This window comes from Canis lupus, chromosome 13, assembly GCF_011100685.1.
Source record: "Canis lupus familiaris isolate Mischka breed German Shepherd chromosome 13, alternate assembly UU_Cfam_GSD_1.0, whole genome shotgun sequence".
NCBI classification, from domain to species: domain Eukaryota; kingdom Metazoa; phylum Chordata; class Mammalia; order Carnivora; family Canidae; genus Canis; species Canis lupus.
The window spans coordinates 63,601,480-63,619,588 of record NC_049234.1 but is presented as its reverse complement, the minus strand read 5'-3'; positions in this window follow the sequence as shown (position 1 = coordinate 63,619,588).

Here is an 18,109-nt window from a genome sequence, read left to right as displayed (position 1 = left end):
AAACCTCCCCCCCCCCTACACACACACTACACCCTGTGAAATGAGACAAAATATGAAGCAAATGTAATTCTGACAGCTTATATAGACGAGGAGCCAATAACCCAGACTTGAGAGGTTATGGGAAGGCCTCCTGGAGGAGGTGATACACAAACTAAGACCATTCCTCAGATCTTAGTTCCTTTATATGTCAGGTCAGGTGCAGGGGAAGGAGGCAGGGTAAGGGGATTTAGGTAGAGGGAACAGCATGAGTATAAGCTTTAGGCCAAGAAATGGATAATACGTTCGCAAAGACTATGGGTAATTTGATGTGGCTCCTAGAGCATAAAGAGATGAATGCCGATTCACTTCTTTAGTTTTTTCATTCACTTTCTAAAGTAAATATGAGTATTAACATTTTATAGAAGAAGAAACTGAAATTCAGAGCTGTTATTTGCCTGAAATCATGTTCTTTGTAAATGCTAGAACAAATAGGATCTGTCTGCCTCAAATCCTGTTTTTAACTATTAATTTTTACCACTTCTCCACATTAACACATTTAGAAGAGTGGGGCAGGAGGGCAGGTAAGTAATTAAAGTATACAAACCACAAACATAAGGAAGCAAAAAATTTCTAGTAAAGTTAGTTAAATAAATAAATGACTCCCTAACCATGGTTTCTTCTTGGTAGTTTACTATACCCTTTAGAAGCTGTCTCACATTTAGACATGATTAACACCAGCAGAATTTGATGGCCTTGAGTCTTCTTTACAAATGTGCATAAAAAGCCTCAGCAATTTGATGCTCTTTTGCAACTAATTCAGCCACAATGTTTCCATTTTAGAAAAACCATGTATGTGTTCTAGAGACCTACTGTAGGTGTGACTTTTCCTTGAGCCCTCCTTCTAGAATCATTTGCCACATGGTATAGGTCATGCTTATTCATTCTAAGGCATTTTCTTTGTATTTGGAATCTTGCAGGTTCATTTCAATGTAGTTGGGTGTGGATTTTATTTTTCTATCATGCTTCGAATCTGTTGGGCTTCTGAATATGAGGATTTCATCTGTCTACAAAATTCTTCGTCATTATCCTTTCAAATATTACTCTTCATTCCTTGTCCCTCCCCACATTGTCTGGTATTCCTTTCAGAAATAAGTTAGATATTTTCAATACTATTCTGGACATCTCAGCCTTCTTTTTATATAGTCTGTATTTTTATCTCTTTGGTGCATCTTAGATTCATCTAAAATGATGATCTCTCTAGCCAAACCTAATCTATTGACTCACCCCACTGAGCTGTCTACCAGCTACTCTGGAAATGCCCTGCCTTATCCTGGGGTTGCTGCTGGCCATGTCTCTGTGATGTGTCTCTACCCTCCCTTCCTAGGGTGCTAGACCATGAGTGGGTGCATGACACAAACTGTGCCAGCTTGATCCCTTTCCCTTGAAATTTGGAATTTTATATTCTAAAATATTCAGTCTTGTACTTGTGGTCCTGAGATCGTTTTTGCATCAAGCCCAAACCTAGAGCTAATTGTTAGTGTATATCTTAATAACATGATTATTATTTTTGCCATGATCCACAGCAGCAAAATTTACCACCTGCTTCAGACAGCTTAGAGACAGTTGGAATTGTTAGAATTGTGGATAAGACGATGTAAATAGCCACCATAAAACTGGCCGTCTTAGGTACTGATTGGGAATTGATTTTAACATTTTACTAATAATAAGGATAATACTTTATGATTTTTCATGCTTACTTTCAAAGCAATTTTATTTTATTATCTCCTGTTGACAATCCTGTGAGGAATGAAGATACTTTATTTTGTTTGCCATATTTTCACATTTACAAAAGAGTACAGAGAAGTTAAGACAGAATTGCAGAGCCTAGACCTCTGGACCTTTTGCCCAGGGCTCTTTCAATACATGCATATCACCTCTTGAAAGTACAATAGTTTCTCCTGAGGAAATACATTTTCTCTTTCATCTTTGTTTTCCCCTGTCACATGTGAAGACACACATGTAGTGATCCTTTGAAAGATTCAGTTCATAAGAAACTCTCACTTAGCTGTTTCTGCATTCTAACAGTGTAAGTTCCAGATGGCCTTGCTTGCACTATTTAACTATTATCCCTTGGCCACAGTTTATTGGACCTTTGTGGACACCTGAATCCATATAGCCAATAAGGTCTTCTCACTCAGGAACTGGAAATTGAATATGAGGGAAAGTATGTTACTTTTTGCAGATGACCAGTCATCAAGACTCAAAAATCAGAGAGAAGAGAAAAATCCCAGGTCAGCAGAGAGAGACAAAGACACAGCAGATGACAAGAGAAAGTCCTCAGGGCTCCAATGTCCAAGGACTGAATCCCTTTCTGCTACAGATTGCATGTTTATGTCCCTTCAAAGTTCATATGTTGAAACTCTAATCCCCACATGATGGTTTTTGGAGGTGGGGGCCTTTGGAAAGTAACCAGGTCATGAGAGTAGAATCCTTATGTATGATATTAGTACCCTTATATTGAAAGAAAGAAAAGAAAGAAGAAAAGAAAGAAAGAAAGAAAGAAAGAAAGAAAGAAAGAAAGAAAGAAAGAAAGAAAGAAAGAAAGAAAGAACAGACCAGAGAGCTAGTTCTCTTTTTCCATCATGTGAAGACACAGCAAGGAAATGGCCATCTATAAACTAGGACCTTCTCAGGAACTTGACCATGCTGGCACCCTGACCTTGGACTCCTGGCTTCTAGACCTGTGAGTAATAAATGCTTGTTGTTTAAGCCAACAACTTGGCCTAATTTGTTAGCAATTTGGTAATTTGGTAATCTGTTAGCAGCCCCAACTGACTAAGACATTTTCTGAAACAGCACTCCTATTCATTGGCTCCATGAGAACATCATTCATCTGTTAACACATTTTTTCCTTCAGAAATAATAAAAAAGAAATATGTTTATTCACTCAATATGGTGTTGCATATGCAGAAATTCTACCTAGAAGAAGTTAAATGACTAGAACACAACTTTAGCTCTGTGTTTTCCATTTCATCTTTCTGAGGCATCATCCTTGTGATTTTCCTTGGGTCTAGATGGTCCTAAGTTTCCTTCCCTTCCTCCTCCAACTCAATGACTTTACAGTTTCCTGGGTTGGATTACTTTACTTGGCTGATGCTGTCTATTAGGTTTGCTCTATTTAAGAGTAAATTCTTAGAAATTAAGACAATTCTATATAAGTGTATAAACCCCATTTTCTTCTTACTAAATGCATAGGTTTTATAATGAATAAAAAATTTCTCTAAAAGAGGTATTTCAGATTTGAAGACTATAGATAAACCCAACTTTATACTGACATCCAAAGTTGTAGGTGACTAAAATAGGGAGCAAGTTAAAGCCTTTGGAACTCAGAAGTCCAAGCAATCAAGAGGTCAGAATGTTGATAAGCTAATCAAGAAATATACTGTTAAGAATAATCTCAAAAGATGGAGTTGAGTGAAAAGTCTGTCAAAAGCCAGATCCAGGGATCCCTGGGTGGCGCAGCGGTTTGACGCCTGCCTTTGGCCCAGGGCGCGATCCTGGAGACCCGGGATCGAATCCCACGTCGGGCTCCCGGTGCATGGAGCCTGCTTCTCCCTCTGCCTGTGTCTCTGCCTCTCTCTCTCTCACTGTGTGCCTATCATTAAAAAAAAAAAAAAAAAAAAAGAATTAAAAAAAGCCAGATCCACTAAAAAGTTAAGTGGAAAGTACACCAAGGAAGAGGTAGACTCCATTAAAGTATACTGAGCCTAACAGGGAAACCTCTCACCTACTATATGAGTTTGGGAGATTATTCTTCCAACATAATAGAAATTTCATTACCTCTTCTTCCATTATTTCCACACAAGTAGCCAATCTCCTGCCTGAAAACAATGTTTAAGTTGTCAGAATGAGTAAAGAAGGCAGTTCATTTTAGTCATAAATTAGCATAAGTTGGTGCTACTTTCAAAGAAAACTCTGGAGGATGTTCAAGCTCACAGGTACCAGTGGCTCTCCATACCCATATAGGATGTGACGTTCCTTGTGTGACCATCAGTTAGGAGCACTACAATATAAGCAGAGCTACAAGTTAACTATACAAATACGCAAGATTTCCCATGTGTGGTGCCTTTAAGAAAAAAAGCAAAAACTCTGAAGAATAAAGAAAAAAGCTTACATATTTGGTAAGCTGAAAACTAATAACAGCCATAATCACTTTACATGTGTAACCTCTACTTCCCCCAAGATAAAGCCAAGTAAGGACAAATGAAATCATACAAATCCCAAGGTTAAGTGAATTAACCAAAATGATGTAACTTATAGCTGTGGATCTGGAACATTAAACCATAGCTATATGATTCACAAATTCAAACTCTTCCCACCACATTGACACGTAACTGTCAAGGTGATCCTCTGGGCGAATCATAAGTCCACATACCCTTAATTTATTTTCCTGTTTATTTTTTAACTAAAAAATCCACAAAATTTAGGTTTTCCATTAGGACTGGTCACCTCTCTCTTCTTACATACTGCTATGGCTTAAAACTCCTAGCTTGATTTCTTTCCCCAGAAGTCAATCCAAACACACTCCCATTGTCACCTGCCTGTCCTTAGTGTATCTTTTCCATTCACCAATTTGCAAATTCTATTTGGAGTCTAGTTTCTAAAAATGTTGGAGATAAATTTTTTTCAAAGGGGAATTTTTTTTTCTTAAATTTTTTTTCACCATATATGTCTATTGCCTGCCTTGCTGATCTGAACGAGACAGTTCTAGTAATTTTCGATCATTTTTATATTAATTGGGGATATTTATAACACAGGTCAACTAGGATAGTGTGTTAAATAGAAGGTACGGATCAATGGTTCTCAAACTTGGTCATGCATCAGAATCATCTGGAGGGCTTGTTGAAATACAGACTGTTGGGCTGCACCCCAGTTTCTGATCCTGTAAGTCTGAGCTGAGGCCTAATAATTTGGATTTCTAATGAGTTACTGGGTGACGGTAATTCTGCCAGTCTTGGGACCACACTTTTGATTTTCTGGTATAGACTCATTAATCTTACTGTAATTTTATTCTGACCTATAGCAGAGTCTGTATATACTCATAAATATCTTTAATTAAAAGAAAAGAGAAAGTATGAATATGAGAATCCTTGGCATTGATTATACCTGTTGGTAATCTTTTTAATAATAATCATCACCCATTCAGCCTCAGGATCCAAACAAATTAATTTCTCATCTTTCAGTGTGACTCTGAAAAAAAAAAAAAGCATTTTGGGTAAATGATAACTATATGTAAATCAATAATGCTTTGAATTTATTGATTAAAAGTTCAATAACATGAAATTTTATGCTTAAAATGGATATGGATTTATTTCTCAAACTACATTAATCATATTATTGGAATATGGTTTTCAGTCATACCAGTGTACATAATGAAATCTTAAAAATCAATTAAAGAATAATTTTTTTCTTAGACTTTTTGGGTTATCAACAAGTCAGCAAACATTTATTGGACTTGTGCTACACAGGTGTTAGACTCTGGAAAATCTACACAAAGGTAACAGCTTCCTGGCTGCCAATTATCAACCACTTACTATACATTCTTTATCATCATACCTGTGCTAATTGTGCTGGCTTTTGGACCTTGCTAAAGTCTCACTTACTGGGGGAGGGAGGGCGAACACAAATTGCTTATTTAAATTAAGTCTGTAGTTTAAATTACTTCTATAGTTTTCAAGTGTCCTTCACAGAACCACAAGTCTCTACCTCTTTGAAGTTCCTTACATGAGGACCAGATCATAGTGAAAGTGATAATGATGATAATGTAGCAATAACCTCTGAGCAAGTTACCAAAACAAAGACACCCTCAAAACATCAAACATAATGGTGAAAACTTGTAAGTATTCCCTTTGAATGCAGAAAGAAGAGTCCAAAAGCTATCTCTAAAAGCTAGAAAGATAAAAGCATAAGTTTCCAAAGAAGGAAACTAAACTGCCATTATTGCCAGATGATGTGACTACCCAAGTAAAGAATTCACAGTTACAAAATTAACTAAAAATTTTATCTCTAAATCCTAAAAACAACTGGAACATAAAATTTTATAAAGCTATTCTTTACAACAGCATCAAAAAATATAAGGTGACTAGAAATGTGCCTTTTTTTCTTAAATAATAAAAAAGATATGTAAGGTCTTTATGGAGAAAATAACAAAACTTTGTTTAAAGACATTAAAGAAGCCCTTGATAAATTGAGAACTATTTTATGCTCTTGAAATAATTCAGAATCATAAGAATGTCAATAATTCACAAGTTAATCTTAATTATTAAGATTATAATCTTAATTATTAATCACAAATTAATTAATAACTTCAAAGAAACTCACTCAAAATTATAATTAAATTAGTGCAAATTTGCAAGCTGCTTCTAATATTTATTTAGAACAAACAAAAGTCTGAGAAAATCTGCTCTGGAGACGATGGGAGAATTTTCCTTTCTTGATGTCAAAAATTAGTATAAAATCTTAGTAAAGATGGTGTACAAGTGTAGACAATTTGATTAATTGAACAGAATAGAGAAGTCAGAAATATCTTTACACATCAATGGGAACTCAGTTTATGATAGAAGTAGCAGTGCTGAAATAATTGATGAACCATATAGAAAAATAAGATAAAATTGTATAATTCCCTTATGTCGCATACAAAAATTAGTTCCACTTGGGTTAAAGTTTTAAATACAAAGGAAAACAAACTATAGAAACTCTAGAAGACAATATAGAGGAATATTTCTGTGAAGTCTATGAAAGAAACAAACACTGAATGTGCTAACCAGAAAAAAAGCATATTGCTTAACTCAATATATTAGAAACACAAACTTAAGTTAATTGAAAGAACACCATAGAATGAAGGAAAATATGAGCCACAAATTGGAAAATGAGCTTTGCTATCCATAAATCTGACAAAAGGTTAATATTCATAATATATAAAGAATACAATACCTGAAAGCCAATAGGAAAAAGATAGTATGCAAGTAGGAAAAGAAACAAAGGAATGAACAGAAATTTCACAAAAGGCGCAGCCCGGGTGGCTCAGCGGTTTAGCGCCACCTTCAGCCCGAGGCCTGATCCTGGAGACCCGGGATGGATTCACAGCCTGCTTCTCCCTCTGCCTGTGTCTCTGCCTCTCTCTCTGTTTCTGTGTCTCTCAAGAATAAATAAATAAAATCTTTAAAATTAAAAAAAAAAAGAAATTTCACAAAAGGAGGAACACAAATGCTTATAAACATATGAAAAAATACTCAACCTCATTAATAACAGAGAAATGCAAATTAAAAGAACAATTAAAGGATACCATTATATACTCGTCAGGTTAACGCCACCAGATATTGGCCAATATATAATACAACAAGTGGTTTTATGTACCATAATACGGTAATACAGTGTGGCATAGCCTAGTAAGGTTAAATAGATGCAAACCTTAAACCAGCAAGTAATCCCTAGAGAAATTCTCATATACATGAACCACATATACAGAATGTTGATAATAGCAAAAATCTGGAAAGAACCTCAATGTGCACCAATAGTGGATTAGATAAGCAAATTTGGTATTTATTTAGTATTCCTACTACTGCTAAATGTCATTTAAATTGAATAAACTACAGCTAAACATATCAAAATGCATGTGTTGCAGAATAAAATGTTGCATAATCAAAGAATATATTCAGCGTGGGGTCCTGAAGTCCCAAAGCAGTTGTCTTATAAAGAGAGGCAAGCTGTAAGAGACTCTTAGCCATAGGAAACGAACTCAGGGTTGCTGGAGGGGAGGTGGGTGGGGGATGGGGTAACTGAGTGATGGACATTAAGGAGGGCACTTGATATGATGAGCACTGGGTGTCATATGCGACAAATGAATCACTAAACTCAACTCTGAAAGTAATAATACACTATATGTTAACCAATTTGAATTTAAATTTTTTAAAAAGTAGGCTTAGTCCATTTGGGCTGCTATAAACAAACAGAGAAACAAACAAAAAACAACAAAAAACCCCACAGACTGGGTGCTGTAAACAACAAACATTACTTCTCAGAGTTCTGGAGGTTGGGAAGTCCATGATCAAAGTGCCGGGATCTGGTGTCTGGTGAGAACCTACTTCCTGGTTCATAGAAGGCCACTGTTTTACTCTGTCCTCACAAGTTGGAAGGTTAAGGAACTCTCTGTGGTCTCTTTTTTAAGGAAACTAATCCCATTAATGAGTGATGAGGCCCCACCCTCATGACCTAACCACCTCCCAAAGGCCCCACCTCCTAATACAGAAACATTTGTGGTTTAGGATTTCAACATATGAATTTGGGGTTGGGAGTGGGGACACACATTCAATCCATAACACAGGCAAAATTGTAATTTTTAGATTTCATACAGAGATGGCAAAACTATTTTTAAAAGGAAGAAACGACCCCTCAAATAGTAATTATTTCTTAGCGTGGGGGAGGTATATGATTTGGGAGGTTTGCTAGGTCTGACATAACAGTATACCACAGACTGGGTAGCCTAAACAACAGAAACTTATTATCTCACTATGAAGGCTATAAGTTCAAGGTCAAGGTTTTGGCAGGTTTGGTTTCTTCTGACACCTGTCCCCTTAGCTTGTAGGAGGCCCTCTTCTTGCTGTATCTTCACAGGCCTTTTCTTTGTCTGCATGTATTCCTGGTGTCTCTCTCTCTTACAGGGACACCAGTCATATTGGATTAGTGCCCCACCTTGGGACCTCATTTAACTTTAATCACGACTCTAAAGGTCCTATCTCCGATAACAGTCACACTCTGAGGTTTCAGGTGTTAGGACTTCAACATAAAAATTTGGAGAGAACACAATTCAGCCCATAATAGATGTTTTCCATGTGCAGGCTTCTGATGTACTAATCATGTTCTAGATTTTGGCCTGGATGGCAAGTGAATGGGTGTTTTCTCTTACTGTTCCTTAAACTGTATGTGTATATATTTACACACTCTTTTGTATGCACATTAGGGAGAATCCTAAGAAGAGCCATTATGTTTTCCTCCCTAGTCTCTAGGAACATAAGGAGATATTACACCCGTGATTATGTCACATTATATGGCAAAGGGATTTTGCGGATGGAGTTAAGATTCCTGTGAGTTGACTAAATTAATCCAAAGAGAGATGATTCAGGTGGGCCCAATGTAATCACATGGCCCTAAAAGCAGGTAGCAGAAGAGAAAGAGAGATCTAAAGTATGAGATCAATTCAATGTAAGGCAGATTCTCAGCTGCTGATATGGAAAGAGCTGAGGAGCTGCAAGTGACCATGAACCAAGGGCCAGAAAGAATATGAGTATTTCAATCCTACAACTGCAAAGAACTGAATTCAGCCAACAACATAATAAATCTGGGAAGTGGATTCTTCCCAGAGCCTCCAGATGAGATGTCAACCTCGCGGACTCCTTAATTTAAGCCTTATGAAACTCTAAGCAAAGAACCTAGTCAAGCCATTAGACTACTGACTTAGAGAACTTTGAGATAATAAATGAGTTTGTCTTTACTACTTACATGATTTCTTTTCTGCTGGACATTTGTAATGAATTTGGGAGAAACAAAGTCAGAATGTGTCTGAATACACTGACATCGCAACTCTTGGCCTTCACAAGGATCAACTGTGCAAGAAAAGAATGGCCAAACCCTGAGTGAGAATACAGGCAGCTACTGTGCTTATCCTTTATATACCAATGCAGCAGGACCCCCACTTCACAAAATAAGTGCTGATAGCATTATTTAGGGAGACAATCACACAAATCTAGCCATCTGCTTTATTTATGGTCAACACACATTTATTGAGCATCTGCTATGTTTAAGGGATGGCTAAGCACACTGGACCAATAATTCATTGTTTCAAATTATGCCTGGTCAATAAAATAACTTATTTTGTGGTAAAATCCACTTGATTTCCTCCTATGAAAAGTTGTAGACATAAAAATTTTCTGTGAATTCTATCAGTTGAAAGTGGCAATTCCTATCTGCCTACCATCCTTAAAATAAACACCCTAAACCTATTTGCAGTAAGGCTCTGGCTGTTGTCTCTGGTAAGACAAGCACAGATGCTTACAGTTAAATATTTCCCAGGAAGTTAAAAAGATTTTTAAAATTAACTCAACAAGAAATTCTTTGACACTCCACGGTCTAAACATATGTTATACTTAGGTTTTAATCTTACAGTTTCTAGATTTTGCTCAATGCCAGATACAATCTCATTAGATCTGGAATCTTTTCTAAATTTTTGCAGTGCTTAGAAGGAAAATGTAAAAGCTATAGCTGCTTTAACAAAGATGCTCAGGGCCAGGACAGCCAGCAGGAGAGCTCTGTGAGCTCTCAACAGCTATGTCTGTGCTGGATCTTGACCCTTGTCTGAATGGCGGAATCAACACTGCAGCCCTCTTTTACGTGCCTTTTGTAGCTCTGAGAATTTTTTGTTGTTCATGCACTTCCTTCCCATTGAAGAATGAAAGGAGCAACTTTGTGTTTGTCCCAAGCCAATAAGGAAATTGGGTTTGTTTTTCAAGCTTTGTTTTAGTTGGAGGGGGGCTGAGGCTTGGGGGCAGGATATGAATTTGTTGAAGGGAGAAATGAACCTATTATTTCCTGGGGAGGGAAACTGAATAACCATGTCAATCAATGCCAGTTGGTTAAGTGACTTACAGAATGGAGACATAGGAATGTCTATACACGTTTTAAAGGTCATGTGTATACAAAGAAGTAATTAAAAATGCTTTTTCCTCAGCAAGTATTTGCTTTTGGCTTTTGTGCCTATTTGCATAATCCCACTCAAGATGGTAATGGAATCCGTCAAACTCCAACCACACTTATAAGTAACCAACAAAGAAACTGCAGTCCAGACTACAATAACTTGTCCTGTCAAAAGTAGCAAATTATACTTTACTTGTAGTTTGAAGGCAGCAGTTTTGATGGACTTGAAGCTGCCATAGGTAACAGTGAACTATGAACTCCAATTTTTTTCCTTAAGCAATTTTATAAATGACCTTATTATTCCACACTGACTACAATTTTCTCCTCCTCCTCCTCCTTCTTCTTCTTCTTCTTATTATTATTAACAAATCAAATATCAAAGCATTAGCTTTACTCTCCTTATGCTGTCATAGCAAGGATCCACCGACTGGGTGGCTTACACAAGAAATATATATATTTTTTGTTTTTGTCTTGAGGTTTGGGAGGCTAGAAGCCCAGAATCATGGTGTTGGCAGTGTTGGCCCTTCCTGGGGGCTGGGAGGGAAGGAGCTGCTCCAAGCCTTTCTCCCTGCCCTCTAGGGGGTTGTCTTCATCTTCACATGGTGTTCTTCCTGTATGTCTGTCTCCAAATTTCTGTTTTTTTTATAAAGACACCTAATTGGATTAGGGCCAGCCTAATGATCTCACTTTACTTTGGTTCCCTCTGTAAAAACCTTACCTCCATATGAGGTGCCAGGGGTTAGGACTTTAACCTATGAATTTGAGGACTTGCTGTGGGGGTGAGGGGGCACAATTCAACCCAACACAACATTCAATTGAAGAATCCTCACTTACAGGACTGATAGAGTCCAGAGGTAAACCTAGCTTAAATATGAAAGTCTTTTCTTGTGAAGTTATCATTGAACATCTGTTACCAGCCAAGGCCTTTGCTGGACATTAAATAGTCAAAGAATAAAACCTGAGTTTCTGCTCTTGAGGAATTCACAAGCCTGTTTGGAGACAAACACGTAAATAGATGAATCTAGAAGGTGATCTGTGTTAAACTAGATGGAGACCTGAGGCAGTCTGAAGGTAGAGGAGGGAGGACACGGAGGAGAATGTGGAAGACTTCACTGGGGAAGTAACATTGGAGTTGTTAAAGGTGAAAGGACGTTCATCACCACAAATGCTGACAAGCATTCCAGACAGAGAAGTGAACAAGCACACAGGTTCACAAAGGGTTGCTATGGTCTGAATGTTTGCTTCTCCTCAAAATTCACATGTTTGAATCCTAAGCCCCAAGGTGATGGTGTTAGAAGATGGGGTGATTAGATTATGAGGCTGGAACCCTCACAAATGGGATTAGTGACTTTGTAAGAGAGACCCCAGTACTCCCTTGCCCCTTCTGCCACGTGAGACAAGGCCAGTCTGTGACCCAGAAGAGGCCCTTGCTTAGCCATGTTGGCACCTTGATCTCAGACCTCCAGCTTCCAGAATTGTGAGAAATAAATTTCTGTTGTTTAAAGCCACAAGTCCACGGTGTTTTGTTATAGCAGCCTGGACAGACTAAGACGGGGGGGTCTTGGCAATCTTTCTGGTTAAAGAAGAGAAAAAAGTTATTCCAATCTCAAAATCAGGTAAGTTTTAACATCTTGACAACATACAATTGACTGACCAGATATTGGTCTTCAGAGAAACCACAAAGCTGCAGATCAGTTGGAAATACCATTCGGGGATCCCTGGGTGGCGCAGCGGTTTAGCGCCTGCCTTTGGCCCAGGGCACGATCCTGGAGACCCGGGATCGAATCCCACGTCGGGCTCCTGGTGCATGGAGCCTGCTTCTCCCTCTGCCTGTGTCTCTGCCTCTCTCTCTCTCTCTCTGTGACTATCATAAAAAAAATAATAATAATAATACCATTCAGATGCAATCTTGACTTGAGTTTTATTTTCTGTCTGCACCAAGTGAAATGCTGTGTTATCAACGTATCTAGACATTATGATGAGAACAAGATAAAGATTATGCAAAGATAAGATTAAACTATTAATATTAATATGATTAACATATCATAAACTATTCCTCAACTATTGAAAGATTCAAAGTAATTTCGTTTTCCAAAACTCCAAAAACAGGCTTAGGACATTATGGCTGATAAGGAATTTGTTAAAGAGATAGTGATAAAAGATCCAGAGATCTTCCTTATCAAATGTGGGTCTCATTCTAGACCTACTAAAATCTCTGCCAGATCTGGAGCAGAATTAATGTAGAGTTCAATCTAGATTGTCAAAATGCTCAGATTGTCAGCTTCTTAAGTTTTTAGACAATCTGTTTTATTAGTTGACTTTTCACACAAACCTGAGACCTATACACACATGCAAGTCACAAAAAAAAAAAAAAAAAAAAAAAATCCTGTTTTTTTTAACTGTAAAGCAACAACCATTTTATCCTGGTTCATGACCCCATAGGTCTTCAATCTGGGCCAAGTGATGCCACAGCCGAGCTGGGCTCAGTTGTGTGGTTCTTCTGATGGTCTCTCCTGGGTCATTCATGTGCCTGCAGTCATCGGTGGCTTGAGCAGGACTGCCTTGCTCACTTGTCCCGTGCTTTAACTGTATTCTTACGTTTCTTTCTTTGAAACATTTCCCTACCCTAATAGAGATATAACATAATGTAGTGATATAACAACCATTTATTGACTCCTGCTTTGTGTCAACACAACACTATGACCTGTTTGTGTATTAACCAGAAATGTTACAAGGGGTGTTTCTATCTTATAGATGAGAAAATCAGATATCCCAGAGAGGTTAGATAATTATGAAAGATTAAAAAGTAGTGTTGCAAATTTTTAACAGCTGCCTTTTCAAAAAGTGGAATCTATTTCCCAAGCCCCTTGACTCTGTGCCGATACTGCTTTGGTCAGTAGAATGTGGGGGAAGTGATGTGGATATTTCTTTTTTTTTTTTTTAAATTTTTTTTATTAATTAATTAATTTATTTATTTATTTATGATAGTCACAGAGAGAGAGAGAGAGAGAGGCAGAGACACAGGCAGAGGGAGAAGCAGGCTCCATGCACCGGGAGCCCGACGTGGGACTCGATCCCGGGTCTCCAGGATCGCGCCCTGGGCCAAAGGCAGGCGCCAAACCGCTGCGTCACCCAGGGATCCCTGATGTGGATATTTCTAAGCAAAAATTCCAGAACACTTATCGTGGGGCATCTGGGTGGCTCAGTCAGTTAAGCACCAACTCTTGATCTCAGATCATGTCTTGATCTCAGGGTAATGAGTTCAAGCCCCATGTTGGGCTCCATACTGAGCATGGAGCCTACTTAAAAAAAAAAAAAAAAAAAAAAAGAGTACACTTGTGATGAGCACTAAGGGAATGTATAGAATTTTTGAATCTCTTTATTGTAGTCCCCAAACTAATATAGCACTGTATGTTAGTTACTCTTGAATAAAAAAATAAAGAAGGAAAAAAAACACAGGAAGCTTAGGAGCTTCCCCCACCGCCTTCTTGGAAAGCTACTACTACCATAAGAGAAGGGCAGAGCTCATCTCTCAGAAATGAAGCCCAGCCAACAGCCAGCACAAAGCACCAGACAAGTGAGCAAGGCAGTCCTGCTCAAGCTACGGATGACTGCAGCCACATGAATGACCCAGGAGAGACCATTAGAAGAACCACGCTCAGCTGTGGCATTACTTAGCCCAGATTGAAGACCTATGGGGTCATGAACCAGGATAAAATGGTTGTTGCTTTAAGCCACTACCTTTTGGAGAGGTGAGAGGTAACTGAGAGAGTAACTTTGCAAATCAAACAATGTGGCTGAACCCATATTTTTCTTCAAATCGTTTGGCCTCAATATTCATCGCCTTTCCTTTAGAATACCCTACAGAAGCTTATGCTATGGATGGGCTCCTAGTTATTGATTAGTACCCTGAGACTGGTTCTACAAATTTTAGAAAGCCAACCCTAGAACCAAAACTAAAGAAATTTAATAATGATGTAGTTAATGGAAACAGTCCTGTACTAAATATCAGAAAGCTGAGTCCCAGTCCATTTTGAAATAGGACGGTTCTGTCATATTTGGTAATTCCTTGGTGGTCTCTGAGCCAATGCAGTGCCATCCCTAAAGTGAGAGAATTGGGCACTTGGGTTGCTCAGTGTTTGGGCATCTGCCTTTGGTTCAGGTCGTGATCCCAAGGTCCTGGGATCAAGTCCCGAACTGGGCTCTCCGTGGGGAGCCTGCTTCTCCCTCTGCCTGTGTGTGTCTCTGCTTCTCTCTCATGAGTAAATAAGTACAATCTTTTAAAAAAATAAAATAAGAGAATTGACTTTTTTATGTGATCTCTGAGATTTGAACTAAACTTCTACCTGGCTGCTACAAGATCAGTTCCTGGTTTGAGTATGTGACTTGTTTATCCCTCTCCAAACTACGTGTTTTTTGCAGGGAACTATTGAAAGCTAAAGAAACAATCCCAACTACCTCTCACTTAAAAAAGAAAATATTTGTCAATTTTTATTTTGAGGACAAAATGTCAATAGGCATACCATCCTCTTCACAGGGGAAGATTAGGTCCTGGAGGTGGGTTTGGTAGACTTTGCCCTTACACCCATTTAGGGCCTTATGGATCCAGCTTCCAGATTTTGACCTTTCCCATGCCCTTCTTCGCATCTTCCTCCCTCTTGATTCTCTGATATTATACTCCTGTATAAAATAGTTGTACATGAGTGTTAGCACCAAGATCTAACTTCTAGGGAATCAGAGTTTCCCTGAAAGCAGATCTAATACTAAAATTTGTGTAGTAGTTTATCTTGGAAAAAAACCAACAACATAAGACGAGCAAGTGAGGGACTGAGGGACTGTGGGATAGAAAAGAGAAAAACACTAATAAGGTCTATGTAATAAATGAGCTATGTAACTAGAGATAAATGGGTAAGTAACTGGAGATTAATCTTGCCATGGAGCCTTTTAGAAATCTTGTAAACTGTTCCTCAGAATTGTCCCACCAATACTTTCATTTCCAGCCATATTAGATTAAAAGGGAACGGTCCTAGCCTCCAGCCATAAACAACTAGAAAATTCAACAGAACACGCTGAACTGCCTTTAGACATTAGAATGACAAGTAGCAGAAGACTAGGATACCTGATAAAAGGAAATAAAGAAGAGCAGGTGCATGATCACCCTGGCTTTTTTGCTGGAGTACTTCTGGACCATTTTGCAGGGAGGGAGATTCCAAGCATGGCACAGGAATTTTGCTAAGTTGAGGAGACACAGATTTGCAAACAGGGAAACTGGAATGACTACAAGTTATGAAGTTTGCAGGAAGGAGAGATCCATAGAGGAAAATAGAGTTCTGGTACTCTGCATTGAGGTTCCATTAGGTCTCTCTGATCAATACTAGGCTACATGCATATGGCGAAACTCCAGCGGGTCAGGCAGAAAGTGGCCAGAGATCTGTAAGCTGAGCAATTCTTAGATTGCATGGCAGGGGGAGATATTTAAGATTGGACTGGTTAGCGTAGAGGGATCTTGTAAGCACTTAGGTATTCAGCAGAATAGGGTATTCAGCAGAAACACAGATAGGACATGATTCTAGTAGTACAGTTAAACAAACTTTGGGGCAAAGAAATCTCCTAATAAAGCTTAAAAAACAGCCTACAAAAGATCAAGCTGATTCTCTGGTAAGTTAACAGCTTGCCACAACAGAGATCAGGATTCTAAAGAAAGAAAACAAAATCTTGACACTCAGCAACATAAGATTCAAAATTCCTGCAACCGGGCAGCCTGGATGGCTCAGCGGTTTAGTGCTGCCTTAGGCCCAGAGCATGATCCTGGGGACCTGGGATCGAGTCCCACGTTGGGCTCTCTGCATGGAGCCTGCTTCTCCCTATGCCTGTGTCTCTGCCTCCTCTCTCTCTCGATCTCTCTCTCTCTCTCTCTGTCTCTCATGAATAAATAAATTAAATCTTAAAAAAAAATTCCTGCATCCAGTAAAAAATTACTACACATGCCAGGAAGAAAAACATAGTGGGGGGTGATGGAGATCAGTCAATAAACATAAAAATGACAGAATGATACAATTAGTAGACAAGAATTTTAAACTAGTTATTATATATATGCTCAATTTTTTTTTTTTTTGAAGATTTAGACAGAGAGAGAGTGCAAACAGGGCAGGGGAGGAGGGAAGGGAGAGTGAGATTCTCAAGCAGATGCCCCACTGAGCAGAGCATACTGGGGAGTGGATCTCATGACCCTGAGATCGAATCTTTAACCGACTGAGAGTCAGATCTTTAACCGACTGAGCCACCCAGGCACCCCAATATGCTCAAGGATTTAAGAGAAAATGTGAACATAATGAAGAGTGAGGTGGAAAGCACATATATAATAAACATATTTATAAATAAATCACTTAGCAAAGCAATGAAATGAGAGTGCTTGTTAAGGTAGCTATAAGAATGGAAACGTTTTTGAGGAGATAAAGTTGAGTAGTAACAAGGTAGAAAGGAGTTCCTTATAAAACACATGTACATGCAAATACACACACAGTGTAACTTCTAGAATTGTCCAACCAAGGGACTGGAAAATAGAATATTTATCCTCTAATTCCTATCCCTCAGGGAGGGCAGCCTGAGGTCATTAAATCAGAGGCCATTAAACCAGAGGCCATCCTGCCTCTGAAGCTGAGCAAACTCTCTTTGCCGTACCCTCCTCCCCATGTCCAAGTGGAGAGAGCCCTCAGGAAGAGGATCAGAAGGATAGGGAAGCTTGAGCTGGGAAGCTGTCAGCAAGCAAGGATGCTGCCCATTGCAACTATGGAAGTCATTGGTAAGTGAAGGAGACACAGAGTGGAGCACCAATGGTAAAGATGGCATAAAACCTTCCTTCCCCTTATTATTTGTGTGGGTAAGTCAGGAAAAAAAGAGAAACAGTATCATCTGCTATTCTGGACTGACCCCCATTACGCTATTGCAGGTTTGCCACCTCTACCGTCCCCCCAGTGTCTTTCCTGTTACGTCTGGAAATTCTGAAAGAACATCTCAATAGCATTTCCCCCTTTTTGGATTTAGCACTTTGGTAACATTTGCTCAAGAGACTTTAGTCAGTGTTGCCACTGCTACTTGTAGCTGATGGCCTTGGGAGTTGTGCGGTGTCACCCAATATTCGTTCCCTACTTCACTTCATGACCACCACCTCACACACCCGTGTGTCCCATTTCCTGCCATAATACTCTCAATGAGAGGCTGCCTTGTACTCTCAAGTCTCAGGGCAATGTGGTGTGAAAAAACATAGTACATATCCACTTGATCCAGGACAGACACTGAGACAGGATCCATGGAACTGGCTTAAGGACCAGTGGCAGATTTCTGGAGGTACTGACAATGTTTAATCCCTGTAAAAATTTCA